The sequence below is a fragment of the Sabethes cyaneus genome, chromosome 2 (assembly GCF_943734655.1).
Source record: "Sabethes cyaneus chromosome 2, idSabCyanKW18_F2, whole genome shotgun sequence".
Taxonomy (NCBI): Eukaryota; Metazoa; Arthropoda; class Insecta; order Diptera; family Culicidae; genus Sabethes; species Sabethes cyaneus.
Genome location: NC_071354.1, coordinates 41956631 through 41970056, shown reverse-complemented (window position 1 = coordinate 41970056; position 13426 = coordinate 41956631).

The window sequence follows — 13426 nt, the reverse complement described above, 5'->3', positions numbered from 1 at the left end:
GACTGAAAAGAGAAAACAAGACAAAACAACAAAGGAGAAAAAATTGGATAGCAAGCAAGGAAAAGAAAATGAGAAAATACGGCAGCAGCAGTATAAAGAAACGGGAACAAAAAATAATGGGAGAAACTAAAATGGGGAGAAAACAATGAAAAAAGAAGACAAAAGGGATAAGGAACGAAAAGGGAAAACGGACGAGAAAAACGAATAACGGAAGAACGAAAAACGGGATGAGAAAAGTAAAACACGGAACAGAAAACGATATAGAATAAGACAGCAAAAGAGGAGAAACAGGTTTGAAGAGAGAGAAAACGAAGTAAAAAGAAAGGGATAAAAAACAAGACAAGGAAACATGGAACAGAAAACAAAAGAAATGAAAAAGGAAAAGAAGAATAACGAGAGAGTACAAAGGAAACCAAAAGAGGGAACGAGAAAAACAGAAAAAAGAGGTCAAACAGGATAGAAATGGAGAAATATGCGACAAAAATGGGAGGATAGGACAGGCAGGAAAAGGTAAACTGGAAAAGTAAAAAGCGAAAAACGAGATATAGAAACAGAAAACCGAAGAGGAAAGGAAAAAAAGGAGCCAAAGCAGAATAAAAAGACAGAAACGAAGTAAAAATGGGCCATCGAAAAAAGGAATATGAGCAGTTCGACGCCAAATCGTCCCAAAAAAGCTGAAATCTGAAATGAACCTCTTTGATTTGGATGAAACTTTACAAACGTGTTTAATAAGAGGAAACATGCACCTTCCACAGGTTTTGGCGCTATTTTGATTCAAGACTCGTTTTTAAAAAAGGCTTGTTTATTTTCATGTGTATTATGTTTGCAAGCTTGTATCTCGAAAACTATCGATTTTACAAAAATTATGTCTTAACTAAAGTTGTAGAAAATTGATTGCTGAACACGAAAAATATATCCACTGAAAAAAATATTTTACCAATTTTTCAAAAATTTCAAAATGAAACTTAAAGTCAAGATGTAGGCCATTACAAATATTTTAAAAAGTTTTTGTCCCTCCGGTGTTGGGCCACAGAAGGGGGGCGAAAAAAAACAAAGAGAATTTTTTAATCGAGCAAAAAAAAATCTGGATTTTGGGCAATTTTATTATAGGTTTAAACGAAAACCAAATCTATTCTTGATTTTATTATATAAGTTGTTAATTTTCATGCAAAAATCTACGAAAAAAAGACAAAAACGAAAGAAATTTTGTTTGGCTGATTTTCGGAAATTGCGCTGTTTGAATTTCCATTTCTATTTCATGCTAGAAGCGTTTCCTCCAAAAAAAAAATTTAAAATTTTCAAAAATGGTATAGTTTTAATATCTTGATTTTAAGTTTTATTTTCAAATTTTTGAAAAATTGGTAAAATATTTTTTTCAGTGCATATTTTTTTCATGTTCAGAAATCAATTTTCTACAACTTTTGTTTAGACATAATTTTTGTAAAATCGATAATATTTGAGATACAATCTTTCAAACATAACACAATTGAAAATAAATAAGTCCTTTTTAAAAATGAGTCTTGAATCAAAATGGCGCCAAAACCTGTGGAAGGTGCATATTTTCTCCTATCAAACACGTTTGTAAAGTTTCATCTAAATCGGAAAGGTTCAAATATTGTCATTTACCTATTTCACGTGGGACTGCTCTATATGAAGTCGAAAAACGAGAAAGAAAGAAGATAAATAAAGTGAAAACTGGATATAAAAAAAAGAAAAAGAGAAGAAAAAAGATTGAAAACAGAAAAGATTATAACAAATATAAACTGACAAAAAACAGGACCGTAAATAGGAAAAAAATGAAACAAGACACAAAAAACACAAAATAAGCACAACGAGAGAAAAAAGGAAGGACGGATAAAATGTGAGAATACCAAAACGGTGCAGAAAAAAACAAAAAAAGCGGAATAAAGGAGACTAAAAAAGAGAAAGAACGGAGCAAAAAAGAGGTAAAACGTGTAAGAGAGTAAGACGAAAAACGTCAATGTTAGTTTAAAAACAAACTTCGTGTCAATATCAAAAAGCGACGAAAATTTGTTGGCAAAATACCATTAAAAGAAGACAGTGACAGAGAGATGACAATGAAAGGACGAACACGAAGATGATGGAAAACCGACGAAAGAACGACGAAAAGACAACAAACAGGGAGCAAAAAGATAGCAATAGGACAAGGGAAATATGACGAACAAATGAAGATAAGTAGGCAAAAAACGAAAAAAAGGTGACAGACGACAAAATTACAATAAAAAATAAAACAAAAAAAACGACAGAAAATGTCAAAAAATAAACATACAAAATGACGAAAAGACTATAAATAGATGTAGGAAAGGTCACGAAGAGACAAAAAAAGGCAGCAAAGCAACGGCGTGAAATACCAAAAAAGACTGTAAAATGACAACGCCATCATGCCGAAAACACCACAAAAGTCAATAAAAAATGACAAAAATCATTGAAAAGAGAAAAAAAAATGTGCGTGAGACGTATGATTTGTTAAACATAGAGAAAACCTATTAACAAACGTAAAAAAGACTACAAAAAACGACCTACTAAAAGCAAATTAATAAAAACCAAAAAGGAACGGACGGACGGAGGGACGGACGGCGACGGAATATGTACAGCAAAATTACAAAAAGTAAAGGCAAAATGTGAAAAAAACAAACGAAAAAAATGAAAGATGAAGTACGGAATAATAGAAGCAAAATACGAATGACAAAAGTCGAGTGTATGCGCTCTTGAACAAAGCAAAGGTAGCCTAGGTGCTACATTCCGTTTTCGAAACTTGACCTTCTGTTTTTATACGACAGATTTCGCAGCCAGCTGTTAGACTGCAGGACAACTGCAGGGCCAGTTACTACGATCCTATTGACTCTAACAGCCCCTCCCAGTCGAGATTCGGACATACGACGACTGGCTTATTCGGCCTCGAAGCCAACTGGGAGGCGTCCTTGAACAATTTAAGTTAAATCTCAAATCATGAACTGAATTGATTCAAAAGAGTATTTATTTCTTTCAAATAGTATAATCAAGAACAACTGCTTGATCACAAGTCAAGGCGGTGTAAAGCGGGTTTTCTGTGCTAATAGAAGCTCAACTATAGCTGAAAAAAGTACAAATCGAAATTGACTTTTACTTTTCAACAATACTAACAAACACTTTATACTATTTAACCTTCAAATAAAGCACGAATGTCGGTTATACTTTCATTTCAACCAAAAATTTGATATGAAATTCGATTAAATTTTACCAAATTCAAATTGTCCAAATTCAAGTCTAATTTAATGTCCTACATCAAGCTCAATTCTATGTCCGACTTTATGTCCAATTTCATATCTAATTTAAAACCAATTTTATGTTCAATTTTCAGTCAAATTTCACAGTTTCAAGTGCAATTTAAACTCCAATTTAATTCCAATTTAAGACTTGCAATTTCAATTACAATCACAATTTGAAGTCAGATTTTACCATTAATTCTAAATCCAATTCCAGCTCTAATTCAATTCAAATTTCAAATAAAATTTCATGTCCAATTTCAAATAAAAACTCTAATTTCTGTGCTAAGTACGATTTCATGTCTAATTCCAAGTAAAGGTTCCAATCCAAATTCAAGGCCTAGACCCGAATAACTTTATGTTAAAAGGTCCTTAATAAAATTATCATCATCAAATTCAAGTTCAATTTCAAAACCAACTTTAAATCCAATTACCAATTCAAGTTGAAGTAAAGTTGCATATCCAAATTAGCCCAAATTCAAGTCTAAAAAACGACGTACAACCGATTTCAAGTCTAATTTATAATCTAATAACTCTAATTTCTTGTTCAGTTCTAAGTCTAATTTCTAGTCTAATTTCAAATTTGGTGTTAAATCCAGTTTTTAACCTAATCGGCCAGTATTTCTGTGATAATAGATGGGGTACGCTAGTCATTACAGAGCTCTAATGGAACGATCGTATCGACTGATAGTAAAACCGCCCAGCCGAGACTCGAATATACAACGACTGGCTTGTTAGACCAGCATCGCACCTCGATGCTAACATCATTGCCATAGGTTCAAGATCCATTCCAGGCACGGTACTAGCGAAAGCTCATATATGACAGAGAAGATGGTTATTTCCACACGAAATGGTCTTGTTCCCAAGTGAATTGAAATTTGTATTACTTTTTTATCTTCAACGACAAATTACACCTAAAATAAATTTATCTGTCCGACAGAGCGGGCTTAGGTATGTGCCTGTGTTCAATCTATCTCTCTATATATATATGTCTGAAAATGTGTGTGTGTTTGTGCGGTTGTACGGTGTGTCATACAGTCGGTTTCGTAAAGGGACTTCGGCTAAATGAAAAAGACAAGCGAAAGACTGTCTTGTAGTAAACGTAAAATATGGCCCTCGGCAGCAGCCCGGCGCGGTGTATTTCCTATCCATGCCCGGGCGGAAAGTTTCTCGGTTTTCGAAGCCTATCGACTTCACTCGACTCGCTCACTAGGTAGGTAGGTACTACGGACTACGGTACGACCACTCGCCGTTGAACGCAATCTAATCTACGACACTCCGGGAGCTATACGGAAATAGATAGCAATCAGCTTTGGCACGTGAGGCTGCAAGGAAAAAGGCACAAATATATCGCATTCAGATCGAGGTTTTATTTTCCGTTCGCTGTTTTGGTTGGCTTCAAACGCTTTTAGCGGGACTGCTGTCGGTTGCATATTTTCCAGAATCTCAAACGGTGTGCTGCTGTGTGCTCGAATGAATGGAAAGATGGTAGGAAAACTCCTGTCGGATGAAATCGTTATTCGGCAAACTGATAATGATGATAAAATGCTGCTTATAGTGGTATCTCGGTTACGTGGGTAGACTTTCTTCTTCGATCCCCCTTAGCTTTTTGACCTCTATTATTACCTTTTTGTTGGCATTATTTCCGTCCACAATTGATCACAATCAAAATACTCACCTCTATAATTTCAAAGGTAAGATTAGAAACTTTTTAGCAAAATCAATAGTCCTTAATAATTCTGAAACCCGCCCAAATTTACCCCAGTGCGTGAGAAAAATCCATCAGCTTCTTGGGAGGGCTGAACGATTTATGCCAACATTTGCATACTTTCATTGAAACTTTATTATCGCGACCATAAATTTTAACAATGTGACTTTGCTTTACAGCAACAAAAAATAAGCAGATCGGATTAGCTAACACACTGATTTACAACTTAATTGTTCTCTTTGTCACGGCTGGATTAAAAGCCGTAAGTTTCGACTTGGGACAAACATTTACAAGCCGCCAGTTCTCGCTGTGTAAATTTGAAAAATTTTCCAGCAATTCACCGTTTCACATATCAGCCCGCACCCCACCCCCCATCCAGGTGCCTTTTTCTATTACCCTAATGGAAATCGCATTAATTTTACTCCCGCCTTCGGAAGGCAAACTCGCGCAATATGTAGTGGCAAACGACGACGGCGGAAAGCAACGCCAAAGGTGATCAATCTCTTGCCGGTTTTCGGCTACCCGGCTACCATAAATCACCCGAAAAAGATCCGAACGCGCTCGCCTGTACTCGCCGTAGCCCTTGGAAGAATATATGTGCCATGAGCAGCACAGCATAGTGACGGAAGGAGTAAAGCAACTAACATGACGCTAATCAGTTGTTTTCGTGTTGTATCGCGCGAAAAATGCCCGGTGCGGTCTAAGGCATATTAATGGTCGAATGATTTATTTATATTTGAAGCTAGAACATGAAACATTGTATTGGTGAAGCATCTATTCTATTTTATGATTATTTTCTATTATTCTACTTCCCATTACATTTTTCTGACCTAAATTCTTACTATAAGAACGAGTTCGCTCTAGCCAACAATGGAGTTCTACGAAGTATGAGTTTGTATTTCAATTCCAGTGATTATAAACTACGGGAAGTGGATGAAAGAAAAAATCATACGCCAAAGTATTTCAGCAAACGATAGCGATTCTCATGTGGGTTTAGGTGTGTTGGATTACCCCACGAAAATAGTGTTAAGGATAAAGGGGTCGTCACTGATTCTGTAAATTTCAAAGGCAGATTTGTGTTTGAAACAAAAATTCTGTTCATGAAAATTTATTCTCTGTGTTCAGATTGGCAAGAAGAATGCAGTAAATACATTTCTAAAAACAGAGTCCCTCTTATGGGCCCAAAACCTGTTTCCAAAATTGGGCTCACCGATGAAAAGTTAATGACTGCTCATTTTACTTTAAAATAATTTTTCATAACCCATTCTTTCTATTCATAGTCTCAATTTTAGCTATTGGCTGGAGCTTGCATAAGGCTCAATACTATTGAAGCAGTTTTCAAAATCGAACGAACAGGGCTTAACAAATTGATAGGAGTCACTAAAGATCTCAGAAACTGTTGGTAGCTTTTGAGATGAAGCCTATGTTTCAGGATCTCACAAAAGGATCTCCGAACGTAAGTTGCGAATCTAGGAAAATTCCAAGACGCTTAACCACTTTTGTACTTTTTCCAATCGTCGATTGAGGAATTGGCATTTCTATCTATCGGGTGCAATTGCATTTTACAAGATAACACTTTTCAATAAATTTATCGTTTCTGTCGAAGGCCATGCTAGTTGAAAGAGCATGTAATTCTGCGTAGAAAACTGTGGCCCACTGTCCCATGGAAATTGATTTGTAGATTCATGGTTCAGTAACCCCAGTTCCTGTAGATTTGTCAATTTTAGAACCAGCAAGTATGATTCCGGATGGGATTAAGGATCGCCTTCTTACCATGTGCTGCGATCGATTTCGATTACTATGAAGAGTTGATAGGGTTAGGTGCAGATTTTCCTTGTATCCATCCCGTCTTCATTCAAGATTACCAGAGTGTTCAGTTGAAAATCTCGAAGGATTCGTTGGTGTCCATTGAGATCCGGTAGCATTCTAGAAAGCTGGCTGGAGTGGATTGCTCTGCTGAAAGGACTTGATCAGATCCGCTTAGACAGACCGTACTTTCCTGGACTGACATCGAACGAGATGGGACCACTCGAACCCCATATCTTCACGGATGCGAGTGAGAATGCCTGCGTAGCGTATCTTAGGGCAGTGGTTCGTGGACAGATTCGTTGTTCTTTGGTCATGGCCAAGGCAAAAGTCGTTCCGTGGAAAGCCTTGTCAGTTCCACGACTGGAGCTGGCGAAAACGATTTGTGAAAGCCACTCTCTGACTATGAAGCGCAGATTTTTGTGGACTGATTCGACAACTGTGCTGGCCTGGATCAAATCCGATCACCGGAGATATCGGCAGTTCGTTGCCTTTAGGGTGGGTGCCGAGTGAACCGTCGAAGATGAACGCTGCAGATCAAGCGACGAAGTGGGGCAAGGGTCCTCAGTTGGAGATGGATAGCTCGTGGTTTCGGGCTCCGGATTTCCTCCATTTTCCCGAAGAACAGTGGCCGAAAGTATCGCCGGAGGGGACAGAAGCAAGTGCCGAAGAACTACGACCCAGTATGGTGCATCGTGAGATCGCCAGAGAGCAATTGATAGACCTCAGCAGGTTTTCGAAGTGGGAACGGTTGTTAAGATGTGTAGGATATGTTAAATGTTTTCTCTCCAACACAAACTGTTGTAAACGAGTTCAAGCAGCGGTTCCACGTGTCGAAGTTGCGTACAGTCGTCGAACGGACTGCTAAAAACTGACAATACTGCAAGATCGGTAAGGCGAAGCCGTTTGTTGCTAGGATGGCGCCTCTGCTTACATCTCACCTCACTCCTGCGTCCTTTTTCGTTTGTCGAGATCGATTATTTTGGCCCAGTACAAGTTCGAAATGGGTGTAGCATCGTAAAGAGTTGGGTAGTCCTATTTACGTGTTTGTTCATACAAGCTATCTATCTGGAAGTATCCTATACATTGTTATCGGAGTCCTGTAAACTGGCGATCCGTACGTTCATCGCACGCCGAGGGTCACCGTGTGAAATCTACACCGACAATGGCACAAATTTCCAGGGTGCCAGTAGTAAATTACGAGCAGAAATCGAAGACATGCATCAAAAACTGGCCGAAAGGTCACCGAACACTAAATGGGTTTTCAACCTACCCTCAGCTCCACACTTCGGAAGGATTTGGGAGCGATTAGTGCGAAGTGTCAAAACCGCGCTCAACAGCCTGTCCAGTTCACGGAATCCAGACGAAGAGACACTATTGACGATTCTCGTGGAAGCCGTGTCGATCGTGAACTCACGATCTTTGACGTTCGTCTCGGTGCAACCTAGCGATCCCGATGCACTCACTCCTAACCACTTAATTCTTCTGAGCTCCAAAGGAGTGGTCCAACCGCCGAAGACGTTAACAGAAGCCGATCGAGCTGCGCGAACCAATTGGGATTTGGCGAGGCAACTGATCGACAAGCTTTGGATGAGATGGATTCGGGAATACTTGCCCTTAATCGCGCACCGTTCCGCCGCTGAAAATAGGAGACCTGCTAGTTATTGTGGACGAAGAAACTCGCAACGGTTGGATCCGAGGGAAATATAGAGAATTGAAGAAAAAAGGGCTAAACTAAAAACATCAATTAACGTAGTTAGGAACTCAACGTGGCTTTCTTAAAGATATTGAATTGATTAAACTACTTTGATTTATATTTGTTTTATAATTTGCATTTATTGTTGGATTTGCGCGAGTAACGGAAAGTAAATTGTAATTACTCATTTATATGCTCAAGATAAAACGGATAAAATAGAATACATCGCATTCTAGCTTAAAGAAACGGCAACAAAACGTCAACGCCGTTCTCTTAAGATTTCCCGAAAGAAATCCAACATCCATCTTGAAAGTTTTCAGCACGCCGAAGCCTTCGCGCGTTTTTCTCTGCTTCAAATTGTACGAATTGATACAACGGTAGAATATATAAAAGAGCATCTAGGGCTTTGAAGAGCATGCCATACGAGGTAGATAACCAACCCTTTTTTGAGCTGATATTTGTGAGTTTTAGACCACAAATTCGGGTAATTCTGAGGCACACTATTGTCGAATAGATCCAGTAAATCATCCTCGAAAGAGTTATAAAGAGTGCGTAGGTAATATGGATCCCGAAATTTCTTAATGTCTCACAATATTATATGCGAGTATTGTTCACGTAACGAAAGCTTCTCATCATGGTGTACACCGAGGTGTACTTGAGGTAAGGGGCGGCTAAAGCAGCGTCCGTCTCGGAGTGAGTGGCTGAATATGAAATACTGTATCCCGCAAGCTAAACCTATCACTGGAATGGAGGTATCGCGACCCCCCTCCTCGATAAGGTAGCAAAAGGGTGTCCTCGATAAAATTGCAACACAGTCAAATTGCTCTAGTTTTTTAACCTATGGGTAAAATCAACTGAAAATTTGCTTGGAGAAAGTTCAAAGTGCATTATTCATACTGTGTGAGTCTTTTTATCAGGTACGCAAAGATATGAAAAATGCCGTCGAAAGAACAGCTCGATTGTACACAAGAACATCGAAAATCAGAATCTGTCACATCGTGCCATCGGTAAAAAGTTGGGAATCCTAAATTCAACCTACTGCAAAGGATAAGTTTGATGTTCCAGCGAACCTCCGAAAACAGAAAAAGTCGAACTCTGCAAAGAAATTCTTGATTTGGCAAGCAATTTGTTCATTTGTTCAGGTACCATAAAAATAGACAAGTGTGTTTGAAAGAGTGTCTCCAAAAGCGATTTCTGCCTCTTCTGAAGTCTCACAACTGTCCTATGATCTTCTGATAGGATTTGACTTCATGCCATTGTGCAAAGGCCGTGCTGGAGTGGCATAAGGCAAAAAATGTCGATTTCGCGTCGAAAGATCATAGCTTCTCAAATACACCGGTGCTGCAGCCAATCGAAAAACACTAGGCTATTATGAAGCAGCATCTTCTGAAACATCCTAAAGCAGTCAAAACAGTTGAAGAAATGAAGAAAGTATGGGTAATGGGTAATATGTAACACTTGTCGATTTTATGGTTGTGCAAAATCTTATTGGAGGAGTTAAGGCCAAAGTACAGGCATTCGGATGCGGAGGCGAAATAAAATAAAATAAAAACGCCAAAACTAAGTTCAATCGTTTCATTTGATTCCCTGAGAGCTTGATGAAAATCGGATAAAAACTCGAATTTTGCGAGTTAATTTTGCGTGTTGCAATTTTACCGTGGGCATCCTTTATACCGAAACTATCGTTCACCGCGAACAATAAAAATGTAAATACGGAATGAATCAATCGGTATAGGACACGGCAAAGAACAAGGAAACGTTTAATGGCTAGCGATTGGAAACTTGAGACCTGGAATGTCCGAACTCTCCATGAACCGGCATGAGCCCATGACTAGCTCGCTCGAGAGCTACTCGGAGGTCGCTGCTGTTCAAGAAGTTCGGTGACCATTATTCCGAAGACCCTATTACAGGCACTTCTTTCAAGTATCACATCTACTACAGTGTTGGTAAAAAGGCAGAACATGAAGTGGTTTCGTAGTGTTCGAAAAACCAGAATCAACAAGTTATCCAGTGGAGCCTCGTAGAATACCATAAATGTGTGTTAAAAGTTAAGGGGAGATTTTTCAACTACAGCCTAATCAACGTATACGTACCGATAAATGATAAATCCGATGAGTTCTAGTTCTACAACGCGCTCGAGCGGACCTATAGAGAATACACGAAACATGGCGTGAAAATCGGGAAAGGAGGGATCGGGAAGGAATAATTCTTCCGTTCTGCCATTGGAAGACATAACCTTCATCTAGCGACGAATGTTAACGATCTCAAGCCCATAAATTTTACCCCAGAATAGTCATCTGTAGCACCTACCCAGCAAAAAATTTTGGAGGAACGAGTGGGTAAAGTAGAGCATGCCTTGAAGGTGTGAGGGTTGACTGCCCCTGGTGCAAAATATCGCTTAACCCAACATTAGAACATGCCTCGCGCAATATATCATCTCGGCAGCGATACGCTGTGCTACCGATGCGACGAACTGTCTGAAAATTTCGGTGCATCATCGGTGTCGTCTAGATTCCGACCGTGTTCAAACACCTGACTACTGAGCATGGCCAGTCGCATTCAGTTAGCTAAACAATCAAGACTTGGGTGATTCTTTGTGGCTGTAATGCAGGCTTTGCACAGAAGGAAGAGTAAGCCCCATTACACATAAGAACACATATAAATAATAAGCATATCGCTTACTCAGTAGCTTTCAGGCAGCCTGATAAGTACCTGAAAAATGAAACACGGAGACGTTTTTTTTTTTTGATAAAGTCGGTTTTATTTTTCAACATACTCTCCTTTCAGGTCGATATAGCGAGTCCAACGATTTTCTAACTTTTTGAAACCGTCCGGAAAGTACTCGATCGGAAGGTCTCCAAAATACGCCTCAGTTTCAGCTATGAGCTCCTCATTTGAGTAAAAACGCTTACCGGTGAGTCATCTCTTCAAGTTAGGAAACAAGTAACAGTCGCTGGGGGTCAAGTCTGGTGAATACGGTGGCTGAGGAACCAAGCCGAAACCGATTTCATGCAATTTTGCTTGTGAAACTAAGCATGAATGAACAGGCGCATTATCGTGATGATAAAGCGGTTTTTTCTTCTTCAAATGCGGTCGCGTTTCGGCGATTTCAATTTTCAATGATACTACTAATGATGAATAGTATGCTCCAGTTATGGTTTTACCTTTTTCAAGATAGTCCACCAATATTATGCCATGTGAATCCCAAAATACGGAGGCCATAACCTTTCCGGCCCATTGTTGCGTTTTTGGACGCTTCGCAGCACTTTGGCCCGGTAAAACCCACTGTTTTGCTTGTTGCGTTGACTCAGGAGTGTAGTAATGGATCCAGGTTTCATCCATGGTTATGAATGCCAAATTCTGCTGGCAAGTCGTCACACGATTTCGTTTTTGGTCCACTGTGAGCAAACGCGGCACCCATTGCGCGCAGAGCTTCTTCATGCCCAAAACTGAATGCACGATATTGCCCACGCGTTCCAATGAGATGCCTACAGCATTAGCTACCTCTTTCAACTTCACTTTGAGATCATTCAACATCATATCATGGATTTTTTCGACGTTTTCTGGTGTAGTGACCTCTTCTGTGCGCCCATATCGTTCAGCATCAACTGTTCTCGTACGGCCACAACGAAACTCGGTAAACCACTTATGAATCGTTCCAATCGACGGTGCAGAGTCCGGGTAATACTTATCGGGTGAATACTAATGCCATCTCTAAGAATGTTCAGGTACTTACCAGACTGCCAGTATATCAAAAAGAAATCCACTGCATTTTATACAGGAAACACACGGGTGATATCACAATAGATTGATGTTGCTGGTCGTAGTGATGAGTTCACACTCCACACATGAAAAAAACGGTTGTTGAGCACAGATCTCAATGCCAATGCTTCTCTGGCAGAATCAGTTTTAAAGACCTTTAGAACATGATCAGCATAACATATTCCAGACCTCCTCACGAGACTCAGCTACTTTTGTACCAAAAACCCGAATTAATCCACCTAGCGGCGTGACCTAGCCTTTCTACTGCCACAATAATCATTATTTAATTTCTCAGGAACATCTATTTATAATTAACTTGACTATATTTTTAAATATCCGTTCCGTATTCCTCAAAATCCTTATTTGCCAGTAAAATTCTCAACGTATTGCGTAGAATAATTAAATTTTCTTTCCTTGGGTGCGTAAATACTTGTAACACCTTATTTAGTTTTAAAATCGATCGACGTTAACTTTCGGGCTTCAGAGCCACATATGAAACTTGTTTTGAATTGACTATATAAAATATGTGTTCACAGCAGATTTTTTGATATTTTGATATTAATACCATGCGTACAAAAGCTAGCATCTTTGAAAAACAAGAGTTCAGAAAAATTATTATTATACTTCGCTTTTGAGGAAAAAGGATATCGACAACAAAATGATTAATCTAAAAATTTTACTATTAGTTTGCTTCGCTTCAATTTTGCAATATATCTGAATTAGAAAAAATAACTGAATAGAGCATTAGATATGAAAAAGAGAAATTGAACTTTTTCTTAGCTGGCGCTCATTCAGATAATTATTTTTGCATGAAAATCAAAACTTAAGCTTCTTTTGAATGTACTTTCATGCAAAGATAATCATTAGCTTGATCGCAACCTTTTTTCAATGTTAGAGGGTTAGGAAAACAAGATGAGGTCGAAAAATAGTGCAAAAGCTGCGTCACAAACATGCTTGAGAATGGGAAATATGATCGATATGATTTCCAGTGCTTGTCATTTTTGATTTATTTATTAAAACATGATACATGACATAAGACATCTGTCCTTTAAAATGTTACTAACGAAAACAAATCTTACAAAATTACTACCGTGCAACGTTTACTTCCTATTTTTCATATAACATTTGTAAGCTCTAGTATCTATTGATTAAAAAGAGCATCTATTGATGCGCAAAATTTGTTTGAAA